Raw genomic sequence first — 22,512 nt, forward strand, 5'->3', positions numbered from 1 at the left:
TAATTTATAGATTACCTTCATTAACTGGATAAAAATAATCACCAACTCAACAGTGAGTCATAACAGCAATTAAAAAAAAAAAGCTACAGCTTAGCACTAGTTGGGGTGTAAGGACATGTCTCCAATTATTTCCCAAAGATTCTGGAGATTGGCAAAAATCAACATGAATTCGGCTGGAGACAACTCCCTTTTTTTCCCTTTAACTTTTCAGCCCCTCAGGAGAAATGTAATCCATATGTTTCAGATTTGTTTACATTTAAACCATCAAAACAGTGTTTGTAAGAAACATTTGATGTCCAGGAACCCTTTCTCCTTTCTTTTTTAAGGCCTTTGGTCTTTGAACCAGGAAGTTGTCTTGTGCCAAGATGAAATGAGGCTGTCCCCGGTGGGAACACTGAACGGGTGCCCTCTCCCACCTTCTCATCTGCCCTCTGGCCACGGAGGTCTATGGGATACTAGAGGATCTTCTCAACCTTTGGGACTCTCCAGAGGACGAGAAGACAGCCCTAAGGAGTTGGCCTTGCCAGCAATGATCCACCAGGCTCGTGTCCCATATGAAAGAACAGCAGCTTGAGTTTATTGAGCACCTACTATGTGCCAGGCCCAGGTCTGAGATATTATCAATAACTCAGTGAGGTAGTGCTTTTAACATCTCCCTTTTATAGATTAGAAAATGGAGGCCAATAGAAATGAAGGGGATTGCCCATGAGCGCAAAGTGGGGTGCAGCTGGGTTTGCAGGTAGCATTTCAGATAAGGGACCTGAAGTTCAGAGTTTATTAAAACTGCCAAATGGGTTGGAAAAAAGGATGGGAAAGATTTCAGAAGATATTAATTGCGATACACACATATGATGGCTTAATGTTACTGCAGCAATAAGGAGTACTGGCTACTCCTCCATCTCTTGTGGGCCTCCCGCCTTCCCTCTCCCTTCTCCTTTCCCTTCCTTTTTCCTTCTTTTCTCCCTCCCTGTTCCCATATGAACGGATTTAAATTGCTTCCCTGTGACTTTTTTGTGTGTTTTCTCTCAATAGAAACGCCGTATTTATTTTTGCATAATTGTAATCATTCTGCACATACAATTTTCTATCCCTCTTTTAGCCACTTAATGCTGTTACCAAGAATGTTCCTGTATTATCAAAAAAAAATTTGTTTTTTTTTGAGATGAAGCTTTGCTCTTGTTCCCCAGGCTGGAGTGCAGCGGCACGATCTTGGCTCACTGCAAACTCTGACTCCCAGGTTCAAGCAATTCTCCTGCCTCAGCCTTCCAAGTAGCTGAGATTACAGGCGCATGCCCCCACACCCGGCTAATTTTGTATTTTTAGTTAGAGACGGGGTTTCACCATGTTGGTAAGGCTGGTCTCAAAGTCCTGATCTCAAGTGATCTGCCTGCCTCGGCTTCCCAAAGTGCTGGGATTACAGGCATGAGCCACTGTGCCTGGCAAAAATGTTTTCTAAATGTCCCTTCAGTGGCTGCACGTGATTCCCTTGCACCATAAGGTCAGTGACCCACCCCTCGGGGTGAGCATTGAGTGGTTTCCATGTTTTTGTTGTTGTGCTGGAACCTGATGGCCCAAAAACCTCACTGTGCACAGAACCAAATGAAGAATGTGCTTTGATCTCAGATTCGATTCTAACTTAGGATCTCTGGGGACACATTCTAGATTGATTAAAAAAAATAAAATAAAATAAAAATAGCTAACATTCATGGAGCACTTACCAGGTGGCAGGCTCCCAGCTGAGTCCGTATAGTTACTGTCTCATTTAATCTTCACCACGAAAGCACACAGGTATGGCTAAAGTCCCATTTCTCACATGGGAAGACTGAGGCTGAGGGGTAGAAGTAACCTGCCTAAGTGCAAGCCAAATTGCCCCAAATTGCCACAGCTGGTATGTGGAGGCGGGCATACTGTATTTATTTCCTGGAGTGGCTGTAACAAATTTGGTGGCTTGAAAAAAAAATTGTTTTCTCACAGTTCTGGAGGCCAGAAGTTGGAAATCAAAATGTCAGCAGGAACGGTTTCTTCCAGAGGTGGTGAGAGAGTCCGCTGGCTGCCGGCTTCCCTGATTTACAGACGCATTGCTCCAGCCCCTGCCTCTGTGGCCCATGGCCTTTTCCTCATGCCTCTCTGCTTCTTCTCTTTTTCCGTCTCTTAATAAGACCCTCGCCGTTGGACTCAGGGCCACCATGCTCCAAGATGATCTCATCTCAAGAACCTTGCTATTTGTAAAGATTCTTATTTGTAAAGGCTCACATTCTGAGGTTTGGGGTGGTTATCTCTCTTGGGGGCACTCTTCAACCCTCTCCAGATGCATGGTTTCAAAGGGGGCTTCTTGGAGGAGGGAGCACTCCAGACATGACCTGGAGGGTGAGAAGGGTCGGTCCTAGGAAGGCGAGGAGAGACGTTCTGGGCAGAGGGCCTGGTGTGATCCTGCTGTCCCCGCCTCCTCCCTTGCTCAGTGGCTGGACAAACAGCAGCAGCAGCAGCCCAGACCTTAGGTGGCCACTCTCAGCTCCGACTGTGACACTGAAAACCAGTGGGCAGATGAGCACGCTGCAGCCACCAACGAGCCAGGCAGCTCAGAGTGCTGTCAATCTGAATTGGGGCCATTGTCCTGGGGTAGTGAGATGCTTGGATTCCAAGAGCAAACCAGGACAGTCGTCCCTACGCGGGGAGCCTAGCCTGGCGACAACCCCTTCCTGTCCCTCGGAGCTCAGAGGGTCCCTGTGCTCTGTCCACAAACTCTCAGCAAGAACACCATGTCGGCCAGGCACCGTGGCTCACACCTGTAATCCCACCACTCTGGGAGGCCAAGGTGGGCAGATCACTTGAGGCCAGGAGTTTGAGACCAGCCTGGCCAACATAGTGAAACCACGTTTCTTTGAAAAATACAAAAAATTAGCCTGGCGTGGTGGCGCATGTCTCTGGTCCCAGCTACTCGAGAGGCTGAAGCAGGAGAATAGCTGGAACCTGGGAGGCAGAGGTTGCAGTGGCCAAAATCGTGCCACTGTACTCCAGCCTGGGCGACAGAGTGAGACTCTGTATCAAAAAAAGAACACCTTGTTATTGTGTGTTGGTGTTCTCGTGACTCTTCTACTAAAATGAATTCAGGACACTGTTGGAGGAAGTGCAATTGGAGGAGGGCTTCAGGGAAAGCTCTTAAGCAGTGTACTCAGAATTTAAAATGCACGTCTCTTTCGCCCCCAGCATGCAGAATGTATCCAATGGCTGTCCTCCCACCGATGTGCAAGGATCTGTGGGAACCTGAATGTTCAGGTTGGCAGCGTTTGAAGAACAAATCCTGCTCGGCCACATAGAAACACGTGACCTTGGCCAGCTACACCGTAACCTTTTTGGTCTCAGTTTCCTCCTCTGTAAACTAGGGTAATAATGGAACCCACTTCCCAGAAGTTTCAGGGGGAACTCCATGAGTTCAGGGGTGTAAAGTGCTTAAAGCAGAGCTTGGCGCACAGCAGGGCCTTGAAAATGCTGGCTCGGCACAGAGGTATTTTCTCATTCAACACACGCTTGCTCAGCGCCTACAATGAATGGAGCACTGTCCTCGGCCAGGAAGTACAGAAGGGAACAAGACAAGGCCCTTGCCCTTGGGGAGCTTCCAGTCCAGTGCAGGAGACAGAAAATAATAGGCCCACGTGTTGTGGACTATCAGGGAAGGCCCAGAGGATAAGGGACAGAGAGTGCTGGCACAGAAGGAAGAGCGCTGTTTCAGCACAGCGGTCCAGGGATCGCCTCTTAGGAGATAACATTTGAGCAGAAACCGGAAGGAAGAAAGGAAAGAAGGAGGGAGGGAGGGGAGAAGGAGGAAGTTCTAACCCAGTAGTTTTCTTTCTTTCCTTTTCTTTTCTTTTCTCTTTTCTTTTCTTTTCTTTTTTTGAGATGGTATCTCACTCTGTCACCCAGGCTGGAGTGTGGTGGTGCCATCTCAGCTCACTGCAACCTCTGCCTCCCGGGTTCAAGTGATTCTCCCGCCTCAGCCTCCCGAGTAGCTGGGATTACAGGTGCCTGCTGCCACGCCCAACTAATTTTTGTTTTTTGTTTTGGTTTTTTTTTTAATAGAGACAGGGTTTCACCATGTTGTCCAGGCTGGTCTCGAACTCCTGACCTCAAGTGATCCACCAGTCTCAGCCTCCCAAAGTGCTGGAATTACAGGCATGAGCCACCACACCTGGCCCTAACCCACTAGTTTTCAACTGGGTGACATTGCCCCCCAGGGGACATTTGCCAATGACTGGAGACATTTTTTGTTGTCACAACTAGGGCCCCCGTAGTAAGAAATGTTGCTGGCAACGAAGTGGGTAGAATCCAGGGATGCTGCTAAACACACCACACAAGACATACCCCCATAACAAAAAGCTATCCAGCCCAAAATGTCACTAGTGCTGAGGCTAGCAAGGCCAGCTCCAACCTCCATTTTTTTTCTATGCCTATATATTTCTTTTTTTTTTTTTTTTTTGAGACGGAGTCCCGCTCTGTCGCCCAGGCTGGAATGCAGTGGCCGGATCTCAGCTCACTGCAAGCTCTGCCTCCCAGGTTTATGGCATTCTCCTGCCTCAGCCTCCCAAGTAGCTGGGACTACAGGCGCCCGCCACCTCGCCCGGCTAGTTTTTTGTATTTTTTTAGTAGAGACGGGGTTTCACCGTGTTAGCCAGGATGGCCTTGATCTCCTCATCTCGTGATCCGCCCGTCTCGGCCTCCCAAAGTGCTGGGATTACAGGTTTGAGCCACTGCGCCCGGCCTGCCTATATATTTCTTAGTAACAAAAATGGCATCATACCATACATTATAATTTGTAACTTGCTTTGTAAACGCAATGATATATTGGGAATTGTATATTGATTTTATAACTCTTTAAAAGCTGCATCACAGTCCAGGATATGCAATACTATATAGTAGAATTCACTGATTTACTATTGACAGGCTTTCAAGTTAATTCCAATTTTTCACTGTTGAAAACAACCCTGGCCAAGCACGGTGGCTCATACCTGTAATCCCAGCACTTTGGAAGACCAAGGTGGGTGGATGGCTTGAGCCCAGAAGTTTGACACCAGCCTGGGCAACGTGGCAAAACCTTGTTTCTACAAAAAAACAAAAACAAAAACAAAAACTTAACTGAGCATAAAGTCACATGCCTTGGCTCCAGTTACCTGGGAGGCTGAGATGGGAGGATCACTTCAGCCTGGGAGGCAGAGGTTGTGGTGAGCTGTGATCATGCCATTATACTACAGCCTGGGTGGCAGAGTGAGACCTCGTCTCAAAAACAAAATAAAAAACAACCCTGTGATACATAGTCTCATCCCAAATCTGCGTACTCATCCGTAACTCTTTCCCTAGGATCAATTCCTATAGAGGGAATTGTTGGGTTAAGAGTAAGCAGGTCTTGAAGGCTGTGGCTGCAAACCGTGCAAGGCTGTAGAATAGACCCCAGGCAACCTGGGTTTGTATTTACCAGATGCTTGACCTTGGACAGGTTACTTCATTGTGCCTTAGCGGCCTGTCTGTGAAATGAACTTAAAGATAGTTCCTACCTCTTAACGGTGGTTTGGAGGCCTACTGAATGAATGTAAGGCCCACAGCACAGTGACCAGTGCCCAGCCTGGGTGTCGCTCTGCAGAGAGCCGCCTAGCTCCACCTGACCCCCACTTTACACAATCAAAATAGTGAGGATCAAGACAGCCCTTTTCCCTCCGTAGCTGCCACAGCAGGAGTTATCGACCTCTTTCATCTTTGCCAATCAATCACCAAAACTGATGTCACATTTTAAAAACTGGTAATGTGCCAAGGGGTCCCCACCAGGCATGTGAGTAAAGGGGTAATTTGACAGGTGGCAAGGTGAGGTGGGGGGAGTTAGTGCAGTAGCAGCTGTGTAATGGGCAGATGTCCTGTCTGCAGTATCTGTATCTCCTCCAAGTAAATGCCTAAAAAAGCATCATCCTTCAAAAATCCAGAGTCTAACACCATCACATCCACTGGTTACATGGTTAAGATACACAGCACGCTCTCGCTCAGTCACTGAAGGGCAAGTAGGTTTATGAGCTGATCTGCTTGACTGTACATTATAACATTTGTGGCTGCCTATTTTAGTCAAGGCAGTGAGTTTTTCTTGGGAGTGTAAAAGTAGACCTATTGAATAAATAAACTGAGATCCTTACCTCACCTCATATGGCAAAATGTATTCCTGGAGGACCAAAGATTAAAATGTTAAATAAGTGAGTAAATAAATAATGTAAATAATGAAACTAAAAGGAATAGAAAAATAAGTATGAATGAATATTTTATAATCTTGGGGATAAAAAGAGTCTTGAAGCATGATACTAAGGACTAAAACCATACAAAACATTTTTAATTACCTAAAAATTAAACTCTGAATAGCAAATAAAAAATTATAAACAAGTTGAAAAATAACTAAATTGGGAAAATCTGAAAAAGTTGACAAGCATATGGTATAGAGCCTTAATATGTAAAGAGTAATTGTTAATCAATAACAGAAAGTCAAATATACTAATAGGATGTAAACAAGCAAATACCTAAACAAGAAATACAAATGACAAAGGTACATGAAAATACAACCACTTCAACTAATTCAGTGCCTGCCACATCGTAGATGTTCAGTAAAATAGTTGTTTGTATGTGAATCTGTCCTGAGTCACACAGTACAAGCTCACTGAGCCCTTATCTGGAGATCCAGAGAGTCAGGACAAGCACAAAGCTCAGCTCTGTTCCCAGGCCTGCAGAAAGTCACTGCAGCAGCCACTGGAGAAGTCCTTGCCACTTACTAGCTGTGTGACTTTGGCAAGTTCCTTAACTTCTGTTTGCCTAAGAAGTTGAGTAAATGAGAATAAACAAGGATAATAATAATGCCTACCTCATAAGACTATTGCAAAGATCAGCAAGTTAATACACGTAAAGTACTTAGAACAGTGCCTAGCTCATCAAAAAGACTCAACTGCAAAGTTCAGAAATAAAGCTAACTGGGAAGCAAGGAAACACCCATCCATTCATTGATCGGCTCATTCAACAGTTAGTCAGTGCCTAGCATGTGCCAGGTATTAGCATGGCCATGATGGATGCTTATGCCACAATAAGACAGAAACTGAAGCAATCACAGTAAACAAGAAATGATCTCTGATAGGGAAAACACCTTGTTGCTGAAGGAACCCCAGACTGGGTGCCTGACCTAGTCCCTCCTCGGGGGAAACGTTCAGGAGAAGGAGCCTTTAGAATGGAGCCCTGAAAGTTAGGTAGGTGTTTTCCAAGAGAATGTTCCAGGCATAGAAAGCAGTCAAGCAAACTCTCAGATGTGCAAGAGAATGCAAAGCAATTTCAGTCCATGTTTTCTCACAGTGTAGCCCTGTCATTAAGGGAGTGTTTGGACTCAGACTGTCCAAAGTACATCCAGGCTCTACCAACTTTCCTGTGTGGTGTGTGTGTATGTGCGTGTGTGTGTGACCACAGACTCTTGCTCGATTTTTCTCTGTCTCAGTGTTCTCACCTGTAAAATGGGGATAAAAGTGGTGTGTCTCCTGGGAGTTGAGAGGTTTGCTGATTTCAGACATGTGACGCACTTATTATGGAGCTGGCATGTGAGGAAAGCACATGGATAGACCCCTAGGCTGGAAAGAAGACCTTTGGAGGACGTTTTAAATCAGGCATAAACTGACTCCTAAAGGCCACTGCTACTGAGGGAGGAATTTCCACAGCCGGAAGCTGGCCTTCTCAAATCACCCTCGGGATGATTCTAATTCAAGGTTTCTCAACTACCTCACTGTCGACATTTAGAGCCAGATTCTTCTTCTTCTTTTTTTTTTTTTTCTGAGACAGAGTCTCACTCTTGTTGCCCAGGCTGGAGTTCAATGGCACGATCTTTGCTCACTGCAACCTCCACCTCCCGGGTTCAAGTGATTCTCCTGTCTCAGCCTCCCGAGTAGCTGAGATGACAGGTGCGCACCACCACGCCTGGCTAATTTTTATATTTTCAGTAGAGGTGTGGTTTTGCCATGTCGGCCAGGCTAGTCTCGAACTCCTGACCTCAAGTGATCCACCCATCTCAGCCTCCCAAAGTGCTGGGATTATGGGTGCGAGCCACCGTGCCCGGCCAAGCTAGGTTATTCTTTAACTTGGGGTAGGGTAGGGGTTGTCCCGGGCACCGGAGGATGTTCAGCAGCATCCTGGCTTTACCCCTAGCTGCCAGTATTGAGCTCACCACCACCACCACCAAGAGTAACCCAGTTTTGATCACCAAAACTGTCTCTAGACATTGCCAAATGCCCCCTGGGGGCAAAACCACCCCACTGGGAACGGCTCCTCCAAGCCAGTGCAGGATCTTCCGGGAAAAGCCCGGCTTGGTAGGGTCGTCCCTTCTGCACCAGAAAGAAATGACTACGCTGGCGATCGACTGCTCACTGGGTGCCCACAGGCCAAACTCAAGCCTCAGGTGTGTTTGACCCAGGAGACATTTAACAATCTCCTTCAATGAGCTGACAATAGATTCTTAAAAATCAAGCCATTTCACATAAAAATCCAGCTTTCTGGCTTCTCTTGAAAAATGGGGATTCCTGGTAACATTGGACCTACATTCCTTATACAGCAGGAATGAGGTTGCATCTGCTGCACTCAGGGGCACAGGCTTCCTGTTCGCCACAGTCCTCGGCACTCTCTACTATACGCGTCCTGTATTTGAAGGACCAGAGTCACTTTCTTTCTATCCGATCCCATTTCCACATTTATACAACCTTGCTGGCCGCTGAACATTTTGAATTGAGATCTCCTGATCTAATGTGCTTGCCTGGACACACACACATTTGCACACATATACATATATATACACACGCACACAGCCATGTAAATATATAAACACATACACACACATGCACATATGCACATGCATATACATATAACAACACACATACACATATGCATACATGCATAGACACATAAACACACATACACATTTACATATATACACCTGCACACATGCACACACGTATACATGTGTACATGCATGTACACACATATACACATACATACATGACGCTACATACACATGAGTACACACATACATATACACGCAAATGAATATACACATACATACACACATGCATATGTGCACACACCTATGTGTATAGACATATCTATGTGCACACACACATGCATGCACACGGACTCTCACAGCCACGCAGACCCCACGGCTCACCTCCGCCATCCACCGCAGCCCAGGGCACACAGCATCCCTGATGCACACACCTGGATGTCAGGCTCTGACCTTTGAAGTCACGACTCCCACCACGGGGGCTCTTTGAGTGTCACGCTGGATTGATGGATGGGACAGCTCAGCTCTCAGAAACTACCGCGTGTGTTTATTATGGCAATGAGTGTGGGCCGGGCCTGCTTCTGGCTTGTGTAAGTGTCAACTGGTGACAACATGTGCTCTACAGAAGGCAGATGTCAAGGGGCTGGGGGCAGTGGAGTCACCGCCCACACTGTGGAGACCACCCAGAGGCAGCACTCACACTGGTCGTGGCTTCCCCAGCCTTTGGCGAGAGAACGAAAGGATAGAGAGGGAGACGTGGTGCCACCAGGACAGGCCTGCCACGAAGGCTGCAGCCCGCCATGAGCCAGGCCAGGAGCAGCCAGACATTGCCCCTTGAGAGCTGCTTGTGCCTGGAAGACTCCGCCGGCTCCGGGCAATAATTCAGTTCCATTCTCTCCAGAAGATTCCCAGGTCCCACTCCTGTCCGCCTTGAGTCCACATCTTCAATCAGATGGACAGTTCCTCACCTCTACTTGAATAATAGTGACAATGTGCTGAGGTCTGACAGGTACCAGGCACTTTCTGTTCACTTCAGATATACGATCTGGAGTTTTCACCGAAACCTATGATGAAAGCAACTTACTATCCTGATTTTGTTGAAGCGTAAAGAGTTGTCAGTAACTAGGATTTATTGAATACTTAGTATGTGCTGAGTACAACATTAAGCACTTAGCAGACATCGTATCAATTCATCTTTTCTACAACCTTTTGAAGGATGATCTGTTATTATTCCCACTTTAGTTTTTCTACTTATGATTATTTTGTTTTGTTTTGTTTTTTAAGGCAGTCTCACTCTGTCGCCCAGGCTGGAGTGTAGTGATGCCGTCTCATCTCACTGCAACCTCCCCCTCCCGAGGTCAAGCAACTCTCCTGCCTCAGCCTCCTGAGCAGCTGGGATGGCAGATGTGCACCACCATGCCCAGATAATTTTTGTATTTTTAGTAGAGATGCAGTTTCGCCATGTTGGCCAGGCTGGTCTCTAACTTCTGACCTCAAGTGATCCACCTGCCTCAGCCTGCCAAAGTTCTGGGATTACAGGTGTGAGCTATGATGCCCAGACTTATTCCCACTTTATAGTCAAAGAGATTGAGCAATGATTTCAGATTATCTGTCTTTGTGTTGTTCTTTGTTTGTTTTGTTTTGTTTTGTTTTGTTGAGACAGGGCCTCACTCTATCACCCAGGCTGGAGTGCAATGGTGTGATCATGGCTCATTGCAGCCTCAGACTCCTGAGGTCAAGGAATCCTCCTGCCTCAGCCTCCCAAATAGCTGGGACAACTGGTGTGCAACAACATGTCCAGCTAATTTTTAAAATTTGTGTAGAGACCTGGGTTGCCCAGGCTAGTCTCAAACTCCTGGCCTTAAGTAATCCTCCCACCTTGGCCTCTCAAAGTGCTGGGATTACAGGTGTGAGCCACTGCACCCGACCAGATGATCTCTTTCTTTTTTTATCTCCTCCTCATTTCCCCTTCTTTTCTTCCTCCTCTTCCTTATTCTCTTCCTCTTCTCCTCTTCCTTATTCTCTTCCTCCTCCTCCTCTTTCTCTTCCTCATCCTCTTCCCCATCACCATTATGAAGGCTGAGATTCATGGAGCCTTCCACATAACAAGCACTGTGTCATATGGAAGATGGTGCCAGATACTTGACTGGCACCTTCTCAATTAATCTTCCCAACAGCCCTGTGAGGCAGACGCTTTTGTCACCTAATTCTTAGATGAAGGAACAAAGGCTCAGCATCGCACTTGGAAACACCTGTTGCAGCTGGGACTCGGGGGTCAGTGGAGACTGTGTGTCACTAGCCTCAGGTGCTGTGGGGTTCCCAATAAGCATGATCAACACAGCATCCTCTGGACTCAATCTAACCCCAGGCACCCCCTCAACCAATGCCCAAAGACCAGGAGCACCTAGGAAGAGTGCAGAGGGGTGCTGAAGCAGGCATCAGGTCTCCAGGAGGCATCTCCACTGCAGCTTAGACCAGGATTTCAGAAGCCTCTCGTGGGAAATCACCAGGGGTCTCCTTAACAGGTGCTAAACCTTACATTGCAACTTCTAGAGTCTGAATTTGGCCCTGGAGAACTGTCATGGTTGCAGAGAGACCAGATACCAAGCACTCTAGATAAATAAATAGAAACAAGAAACACAATGACATTTGTTATTTTAACGCCATGGGGTATTTTTCTGGTTCCAGAGCATTGGGAAGACCTATACATTGCTAGAAGCTACAAACTGCCTTCCACATTCCACTCTGAGGATGTAGCTGGGATGGATCTGGCCAGAGCTGGGGGGCTGTGCATGTGCCTCTCCTTTGGCCAAACCCAAATCTTTCCAGGAGGCAGGATATAGTAACCAGGCTCTGGAATCAGCCAGATGAGGGTGTAAACCCAAGCTTCACCACCCACTTCCTAGTGGTGTGGACTTGGCAAATTATTTAGCCTCTGGAAGCTTCCGTACCCCCAGGTGTAAAATGGAGCATAGCATGGTCATGAAGGTGCAGCGAGCCAAAGATGTCACTCAGCCCAGTGTCTGACACAGGAGGCTGCTGATCATTGCTGGCCGTTGTTCATGCGGTCCACACCTTTCCTGGGCTAAGAGGCCCCTGGTAGCATTTACAATTGTTTATAAGACATTTATGTTATTCCAAAGATGGGTGTTTTCCATTTCCCACTTCCTACCTCTTTCCTTCAAATCTGCAGCTTTTGAAAAACTCAATGTTATTATAATGAACATTGCCAACTAGAGTTTTAGGATCTAAAAAACCGAACCAAGTGAACTTGGGCAAAGGAGGGAAACTTCTCCCTGAAAGATAGAGAAAATTTTGGAAGCTTAACTTTATTCCTAATTGAGGCAGAATTTTCTCAGCTTCACAGATATGTATCAAATAATTATAGCTCAACTGCTGTAATTCAGCACCTGGGCTATGGTGAAATTATTTTTTAATGCATCACTTGAGCTGTTTGATGTTTGATTTATGCCTGGATGTCAAGGCACTAAACAGAGATCTAACACTGTGTCCCTAAGGCAGCTGCTATTGCCAAGTTGAGCGGGGTGGTGTGTTAAAGACTAGATATTGCTTACCAGTGGCATGACCAACCACATCAACGATCCTAGTTGCCTGGAACCAAGGAGTTTCCTGGGATGCAGGACTTTCAATACTAAAATGGGGGAGTTCCAAGCAAACCACAATGAACCTGTCACCCAACTTACCAAATATGTAGTCTGGCCTTTTTCCAAACAAGTAAAACCATATTTTAATCAGGGCACCAATGCACCCTACTCTAAAAATCTGGATTTCCCAGCTTCTCTTGCTGCTACAAATGGTCATGTGATACAGTTCTGGCCAGAGATATGAGTAGATGTCCCAAACGAGACTTCTGAGGAAGCTCTTTAAGGGGGGATAATTCAGCAGGTGCCTATCCTCTTTGATCTTCCACTTCCTTGTGTTCTCTGCCTGGAATGAGGGTATGATGACTGGAGCTGCTGCTACCATCTTGGGACCATGAGGTGACCTTGAGTGTGGATACTATGCCTCTAGGATAGCAGGACAGAAAGCAAGGGGCTCAGGTCTTTGATAATATTAAGAAGCCACCTTCCAGTCCTGACCTTCTCCTTTTACATAATTTATTTAAGCCACTCTTTTACAGGCTTCTATTCACAGCAGCCAAATCTGTACAGCGACCAACTATCCTGGTGTGCCTGGGATGGTCCCAGTTTTAGCACCGAAACCCCTCAACCCCTGGCACACCAGGACAGTTGATTACCCCGGAATGCGATTCCTAACACATCCAGTTAGGATTTGAGGGATGGGATGGATTCATGTGGGAGGAAGTTTCCAAGGAAAAACTGATCCTGATGAGGCTCATGGATGTGACAGGATGGGATGCCAACTCTCCTGCTCTCACCAAAGGGGATACAGGCCAGGCCAGAGGACACACATTGCTCTGTGCTGGCATAAAAACAAACATCATGAGCAAGTGCAGCCCCTCACAGGTAGACAGCACCTTGCTCGGCACAAAGCACCGGAAAGCAGGGTGCAAGACCATCAGTCTCCTTCCCTCCCTGAAGAAATGGTTTGCGAACACCTGCCATGTGCCAAGCGTGGTGCTTAGCTCTGGAAACAAAGAGGGATGTGAAAGAAATCAGTGCTTCTAACCCTTCTTGGGGAGACAGACAATGAAAGATCAATAAGTAAATAAATACACAATTGTAACTAGAATAATGGTTGTAAAGAAAAAGATGTAGAGGTACGTAGAGGAAGCAGGGGATCAGGGCACCTGCTTAGATGAGAACAGAGAAGACTCCTCTCAACCTAATGAGTGAGTAGAGGCTGAAGAGAATGAGTCAGTCTGAACAGTGCTCCAAGCAGAGGGACTGGCATAGGCAGAGGCCTGGAGGTCAGAAAGGGCTTTCTGAGTTGAAGACACAGGAAGGAACCGTGGCTGACACCAGTGAGGGAGGGGACAGGGAGGAATGAGCTTGGAGAGGGAAGTGGTCACATCCTGCCAGCTTGGTCTGATTTTCAGTTTCCCCACTTGTCAGCTGTGTGACCGTCAGTAGTTGGTTAACCATGCTGAGCCTCAATTTTCTCACCTGTAAAATGAGATCATCATGGAGTGGTCTGAGGTGAAGAAACTGAAATACAAAGTACACGAGCCATAGAGAAAATGGCAGCTATCGTTGCTGTCTATCCCCAGAAGGGAACAGTTTTCTCAGAGGAACGTTATTTAGTCAATGATACGGAGGAATAAAATGAACGCTGCCTTGCCAAAGCAAGGCTTCCTACAGGGAACCTCCTGGAAGCTGAGCTCATCTTTACGGTCCTGGCAAGGGCCTCCCCGAGTTCCTCCCACCCTGCTCTGCCCCCACGTCGTGGGAGGCAACCCCTGAACAGGTAATTATAGCTGTGAACACAAAAGAAGGCCTATACCTCCCTTTATTTCTGGAATATTCCCCATCCCCTACAATTAGCCTCCCAGGCAGCAAATGGGTGGAGTCTCTACCAGTTTTCAAATGGACACCAGGAAAGGCAGGGTGGAGGCCAGGATGTCCTTTCAATGAAAACGCTGCTGGCTTAGGGGTCACAGGATCCTTAGGGGTCGCTTTTCCAGCTTGAAATTTCTGTGGCCCATGGCTCCTGTGCTTGAGTTTTGCTCAGGCCTGCTAGGGTTGTTCCACCCACTCAGACTGGCAGGCTGCTCTCTGCTCATACTACTAGCACAGATGCCACGCGAGCCAGGCATGGAGTGGTGAGGGGTATGTGAGTGAGCATGGAGTCCAGCCAGGCGTGCTGGCTGTGGCAGGGCAGGCACTCCAGGCACCAGCTCCCTGAAAGGCTGCAGTTGGACCGGGTATACCACAAGCAGCTTCCACTGTGGGCACTGGGGAACACGGTGGCACCTGGAAACCTGGAGACGCCAGGAACCATAGAGTCTCAAAGACAGTGTCACAGCCCAGGCTTGAGTAGCTCCTAGGTCTGGGATCCCCAAAGAGCCACAGCTCTTCATCTTTTCTCATTGTGGGCAACGTGGCAAGTCGGGGGCATGTTTCAGTCCTGTTTGTGTTACAGTTTGTTCAGTCCTGCCATTCCTCAGGTCCCAAGTGCTTATCCCATGTCCAGGGAGAATGAGGTATGCGGACAACTGGAGACCAAGCAAGGCAGAGAGGAGCTTCACTGAGTGACAGAACAGCAGCTCTCAGGAGACCCAAAATGGGTAGCTCCTATCCGCAGGCAGTTTGTCCTGATGTGTGTCCAGCTCTCACGGGAGAGGAGACCCACAGCAGGTAGCTCCTTTCCACAGGCAGGTGGTTCTGACAGGTCAAGGAGACCCAGAGCGGGTAGCTCCTTCCCACAGCTGGTAGTCCCTATGTCTCTCTGAGTCTGGCTGAGTCTGGGGTTTTTATGGGCTCAGAGGGGAGGAAGTGCATGCTGATTGGTCCACAGGTAGCCATGGGCAGGTCCGGAGAAGCACTATAAGTTTTCTCTCCAGACCATGGACTACACCTGGAACTGACAGCCTGGTCCCCCTCCAAGTCCCTGGCTTGGAGGTTTCACTGGGACCCACCCCTTTCCACCCAGAAACCTGTCTGCCTCTTGCCATCAATATACCATCCACAACTCCCAGGTTATTTGCACTGAGGGATGCCTACAGGCCTATGCCAAGCTACCCTCAGCCCCTTACCAGCCTCCCTTCTGCGCTCATCAACACCCAAAGTCTGGAGGGGGCCGAGGTGGCATGAGGGGCTGGCATGTCAGTGCCACCCCAAGTGTGTGCACACCTGGCTGGGTTGTGACAGCACTCAGGCTCAGCCACAACTTTGCTTTGAAATTGGAGTGGGCACTGGGAGCAGGGAGAGGCCAGGGAGTGACAGCAGGCACTTCAGAGCCTGCGGGGGCAGGGGCAGGGGCAGGGGCAAGGTGGGGCACTTCATGGGCCCCTGAGAGCACAGGAATGCCTGGGTCTGGAGCTGTGGCTGGGCAGCTACAGATGTGCCTGGGAACGTGGGGCTTCCACACTGCCAACACAGTAGTGGGTGGGATTCCCACCTGTTCCCAGCTCCTGTCGGCTCCATGGAGCACGCAGCCCGAGCTGCATCTCCCTTGCTGCAGCTGTCATCCCCACAGTAACTGCTCCAGACAGGACATTGCTGCCATCAGCTCTAATGCTCAGGCCAGCCCTGCCCTGCACAGGACCCGCTGGTTTTCCCGGGCACAGGATGGCAGCAGCCCAGTTTCTCTGCAGGAACAGCTCAAGTAGCAGCAAAAGCTCACAGCTTTGCTCTAGCATTTTTCTTATGGTATCTACTGGGTCAAGTGCAACCATGAAAAGTTTCTGAAATAAATCATAAGCCCAAACCTCTTTCACTTTTTCTCTGTACAGGACTTTCTGAAAACTCTCTAAATGTGCCTGGCTTGCCTTTGCATATCAGAGGCTGGATTTTGCTTTCTGTGGAAGGAGAAGCCACTGAGGGACCTGGATGGAGATCTCTGTTTGGTAGTTACTCGACCCCAATGACTCCATGACTCTCAGAGCCCATGCTCAGCTGGACCTCTCACTATCCTGACTCTGCACTCCTCTGCCTTCTCCTACAGACATCTGTCCCTGGCTTTTCTCTTCATTCCATCGTGTCTTCCTCTGAACTCCTGCACATGGCTTTTGTCCTAGGCTGGGTGCCCCAGAAACAGACCCTGACACCAAGACTCACAGGCAAGCGATCTGTTAAGGACACGCTCTCAGGGGAGACCTCTGGGAAGTGAGGGCAGCAGGCCAGGAGTGAGAAGAAGCCAAGCAAAGGCGAGGCTCCAGGCAGTCCAGGGAGAGTGGCTGCAGCCTGACCCCTCAGGGAACTCTGGGCCATAATTCACACCAGGGAGCTTTCCTGACCAGGCGCCAGGGATCAAGCTCTCCTAAGCCCTATCAGTTATTCTCTGGGTAAGGACCACCATAAGAGTGTAGACTCCCAGGTACTTCTGGATCTCTAGACCTGCCCCATGTAGTTCTGATAGCCTGAACTAGTTCTACAAAGACTAGTCATTGGAAAGAGAAGCACAGAGGCAGTGATGCAGGACAGGTGAGCCCTAAATTGAGGCTTGGACCACCAGGATTCTTGGCTTCACCCAGGAAAGTATTCAATGGTGAGCCAGTGGTAGGATAGAAGCAAACAGCTTTATTGAAGTGGCAGTGTTACAGCTCTGTGCCTGCTCCTGTAGAGCAGGGCTACTCCATAGACAGAGTAGCATCTCAGGGCAGTTCTGCATTCAGATTCATACCTACTTTTAATTGCATGCAGATTAAGGGGTGGTTTATGCAGACATTTCTAGGAAAAGGATAATAACTTCTGGGTCATCGGGTCATTACCATGAAAAGAGGCAGTAACTCTGAAGTGGTGCCATGGCAATGGTAAACTGATGTGGTGCACTGGTGGGCGTGTCTCACAGAAAGCTGCTTCCACTCCCGTCTTTGTTTTAGCTAGTCCTCAATTCGGACTGGTGTCCAGCCCTGTCTCTGGAGTCCAGTCTAGCTTCCTACCTCAGTGGAAGCATGTGGAAACAATACAAGGGATCTGCAGGGATCTGGGTGGAGCACCACTCCCCTCTGGCTTCCTCCCACCTGGACATTTCATGAGTGAATATTTGCCCTCATCTCATGCAGATTGCAGGCTGTGAGCTCCATGCTTACATCACACCATTTTATCTTCTCCATTCCAGAGCCCAGCTAACCCTCAGTCAGTAGTGAATGAGGAAATAAATTTGTCAGAGAGGGTGCTCCTGAGACCTAGGACTGGCTGAGGTCAAGGGTCCATGCTTTGGGGAGTGCTCCTAGCCCAGGTCTGCCTGATTCTGACTGAGCTCTCCTCCCTACTTTCCCATTCTTTACTTGTTTCACAGCTGGATCATGAGGGCCATAGGAGAGCCCCAGTGAGGTAGGAGGCAGGACTTTATTCTGGACCAGATTGGAGACTGGCTGAAACAGGGAAGAGGCGAAAGCCGCTCTCCGTAAAACATGCCCTCCAGTGCCATGTCAGTTTACCATTGCTATAGCGACTCCTGGAAGTTACTGCCTCTTTTGATGGCAACAACCCAGAAGTTACCACTCTTTTTCTAGAAATTTCTGCATAACTTGCCCCTTCATTTGCATCTAATTAAAAGTGGGTATAACTATAACTGCAGAACTTCCCCTGAGCTCCCCACACACTGCCTATGGGGTGACCCTGCTCTGCGGGAGCAGTCACAGAACTGTAACACTGTTGCCTCAATAAAACTGTTTTCTTCTAGCACCCACTCACTCTTGAATTCTTTCCTGAGCAAAGCCAAGAACCCTCCCAGGCTAAGCGCCAACTCTGGGGCTTGCCTGCCCTGCATCACTCCTCTAGTACTGTGGTTTGCTAAGTGGGGTGCCCCAATGAGCAGCACCAACATCATCTGGGAACTTGTCAGAAATGCAATATTTTAGCCCCACCCCTGACAAGGAATCAGAGATGCTGTGGGTGGGCCCAGAAGTTAAGCTTTAACCAGTCCCCATGTGATTAAGGACTATGGTTCCAGCACAGTGTCAGGGCCCCAACAGGGATAAGGGGGTCACAGTTAAGATCGTTGCAGCTGAAGTATCTGCAGTGGTGGGTGTTAGGGGCATCTGACCCCACATCAGACCCTGCCTTTCCACATCCCCTCCAAAGCCCACCCATGCATCCACCCATCCACTCACCATCCATCCATCCATCTTACCCATCCAGTCATCCACCCATCCATCTCTCCTACCCATTCATCCATTTATTCATCCATGTATCTCACCAACTTCATCTTTATCCTTCCATTCATCCACCCATTCATCCACCCATCCATCTTACTCATCTCCCTACCCACCCATTCTTCCATCTTACTCATCTACCCACCTATCCATACATACGTACATACATACATCTCACCCATCCATTCATCTCACCCATCCATCCATTCATTCATTTATTTATCCATCCATCTCACACACCCACCCATCCATCCATCTATCCATCCATTTACTCATCTACCCAACCATCTATCTATCCATCTCACCCACCCATCCATTCATCCACCTATTCATCCATCCACCCACCTAACCATCTATCCATCCATTCATCCATCTCACCCATCCACTCATCTATCCATCCATTCTATACTTATGTGCCAGGTGCCATCTTAGATGCTGGGGACACAGTGATGAACAACACAAGGGCTGGTTCCAGGTGTTCTGCTCACACCGATTTTGAAGAAGCAGCAGAAGCCGACTCAATCCATCTCAAGTTAAAGGGACATTGTTGGGGAATGCACAGATTCTGAAGGCAAGAAATACACTGCACCCTCTGGAACTGGGACTGGGGGCTAGGAACCAACCTGCTCTATATGTGTCTTAGGAGCAACATGTTCTCTCAACTCTGACTCTGTCCCTCCTGGATTCCTTCTTCATCTTTCTCTCTGTTTCTCTTTCTACTCTCCTTATCTCTGCCTACCTGCTTCATTCTCTCTTTTCCCAACCAGCTTCCTCAATGTATGCATCTTCAGCTTGATCCAGCCTTGACTTCCTAGAGTTATAATGACCTCATCTTTCAGCACAAGGGTCTACCCTACATGAAATCTCTTCTCTGAGTCTCTTAGTTCAAGTTTCCATGAGAGGAAATTTTATTGGCTTGGCCACACTTATGAACAGGTGGTCTCGAGGTCAGGTGTCCACCCCGTGACCAGCTAGGTTGGAATGTGGGATTATTCAGACTAGTTGATGCCCACTCAACAAAGACTGTCTGTGATTCTATGCTTTTTCTCTTACTTCCACAAATAGTGTCTCTGTTAGGAGGCCTTTGGGCACAAGTTTCAGGAACCCCTAACTTAAATCAAGGAATGTTATTATTTCCCTGGCATGAAGTTGAGAGACAGGGCGTTTCCAGGTGCAGAAGGAAGAACATCTCAGGGATGATATCGACCCTGGTTCTTTCTGTTTCTCTGCTCTGCCAGCCTCAGAGTCTTGGCTTTGCCTTTGGGCAGTCTTCCTTGAAAGCTGGAGTGAATTTGTCACTGACCTCTGGGTGGTCGTGAGGTGGCATTTCATGAGTGGTCATGAGATGGGCGTTTCAGGTTCAGTTCTAGACAACCACATTCAGGGGAAGGAGTAGAACTCTGCAGGCTGGCGCTCACAACTCATAGCAGAAATGGTTCAGATGCACTTTCCTTCACCACACCTTGGAGGAGGCAACAGGGCCATCACAGCAAACCTGCCACAAGATCTATCCTGTTTCTCTCAGTGTTTTCCAAAGCCCTACCCTACTTCCTCAACTGTCCCCTTCTTGTCATTGTTTGTGATAACGGCACTGTTCTAAGCAATCCTTCCTGCCTTCTGTCTGCCACCCTGCAAGGGGCAGTCAGACCAGTCTTCCAAGGTTGTTGTTCTATATGCCACTTTCCTACTCAGGAAACAACTATGACTTGCTGTTACCTACTGCATCCAACTGCAACACCCCTGTTGAACTTTCAAGACCCTTCAAGACCAGTGACCCTCAAGCACAACCTGTCTATTGGCAATTAGTCCTGGCATACTCTAAGTTCTACCATTTCATCAAAGCAGACTATTCCTGGATATTGACTAAACACTGTGCCAATTTCTACTTCCTTGGACTTTTCTCAGTCTTTTCCTTCCACCTGAAACACCTTCTCCTCTTTTCTATCTACTAAAGACCTATGTGCATCCTTTAAACATGGTTATAAGAGGCGCTGGACACAGGACCAGCATCCAAGCGATCACATAGGGAGAATGGAAAAGACTTTGAGGCTCGGTGACTTAGGTTTGAGTCTTGTTTTTACTAGGACTGCGTGATCTAGGCATGTCAAAAACCTGAGCATAAGTTTTCTCATTTTTAAGATAGTGACACCATGACATATTTCATGGTGCTGCCTTGAGGGTTAAAAAAGCAAAGCACACATAATTAGGGAGTGTGCAGCACATATTAAACACTCAATGAACAGCAAATATGATGAGAAAGCTCCCAAAGAAGCAAACTTTTCATGATTGTCTCTGTTGCTGTTTCTATTGGAAGCCTCTCTTTTTCCCAGCCCAGTTCCTGATTTCTTATTTCATCTGCCTTAGAAGCTGGAGTGAATTGAATTTGCCATGCCTCTGGGTGGCTTCGTTCTTGGGTGTGAAGCAAAGAAGTTGCTGCCCAACAGATGCACCAGGCCTGTATTCATACTAGGGCTTACCCGAGAGCCTGGCTAAGGCATGGGGTCTGCAAGGCTGGGTTGACAAGTGAGATGTGTACCCAGCTTGGAAAGACTGAGCTTCTCTACACTTCCTGGCAATTTGCTCCCCTTGTATGATTGTCTCTGGATGTCCTTTGCCCACGGTCTGCCTCCCAGGTCTGCTCAACCAGGTGACAATTGCAGGCACCAGCTCTAAAACTCACTACCAATAGCAACAAGGAAAGACTCATCCTGGGAAGCAACACTGAGCAAGAACCCTGCTCAGAAAGGTAGACAGGGCACTGCCAGTCCTGACCATGCTCGACCCTCTGCAAAGGACGACAGAAGCTGCCCATCTCTGGGACATCCTGGGGTGGAACAAAGGCTTCCGGTTCTCACTTCTCTCACTACTGCTCACAGCCCACCTCAAACTCAGAGGCCAATGAAGACAAGCATTTTGATGCCATTAGCCCTTAAAAAAAGCTAAACATTACCACCAGAGATCTTGCCCGAATGGGAAGATTCAAGACTTATGAAAATGCCCTCAAACCCAAAGATCCCCTTGGGGATCCTCCTGGCGTCAGCATCCTAAGCCCATGCTGAGAGTCTTTCAGCGTGCTTGGAAAGGAGGTAAGATGGGCTGGGGAGGCACAGTTGATACAGGGGTGATCTAGAACACAGCCCAAGGCTTCTAGCTCTCTGGGAGACCATGGGCTCATTGTTTCAGCTGGCAGAGTCTGCATGGTTGGATCACAGCAAGAACAGCAAGCAGATTCCACCTCCCCTTCCAGCTTGGATTCAATAGTGACTGTCTGGTGCTCTGGGCTGAGAAGATTTCTGTAGCTGAATCTCAGGTTGGCAGCACTGCTGCTACTGCTGCTAGCTACCACACATGGAGCTGTACTAGATGCAAGACAATATCAAGTGCTTTACATATATCCCATTTTACTCTCACAACAACCCAGTGAGATAGCATTATGTGTGTCTGTTTTGTATATAAGGGAATGGAAGCTCAGTGAGGTTAAATAACCTGCCTTAGGACACATAGCTTGAAATGGAAACATCCTAGATTTAAAGCCAGGCAGTCAGGTTTTGGAGCAGAAACTGTGTAATCTCTGCACCCTGTGGGGTGCTAGAATTGATTAGTGATGTCTGCCACAAGTGCCTACATGGCAGAAGTAGAACATACGCTGTGAATTTGGCATCTCTAGATTTTTCAGTCTCTGATTCAGGATTCAAAGGCCCTAAGACTTTGCATCACCCTTAGATCTGAGCCACCATTTCCATCATCAGCTATTTCATCAGTAACTCCATTTATGTTCAGTGCAAATGTCATTTTTAGCATCACTGCTTTTCATTTCTTGGCTGCACTTTCATCTTTGTCCCTGATTCTCTCTTTGGATTCCTCACTTTTATAAAATGCATGTGGGCTTATCACTGGGAAACAAGAATGCAACGCAACTTCAAGCTCTGCTGTCTGTGTATGA

The sequence above is a fragment of the Colobus angolensis genome, unplaced genomic scaffold (genome assembly GCF_000951035.1).
Source record: "Colobus angolensis palliatus isolate OR3802 unplaced genomic scaffold, Cang.pa_1.0 Scaffold156, whole genome shotgun sequence".
NCBI lineage: Eukaryota > Metazoa > Chordata > Mammalia > Primates > Cercopithecidae > Colobus > Colobus angolensis.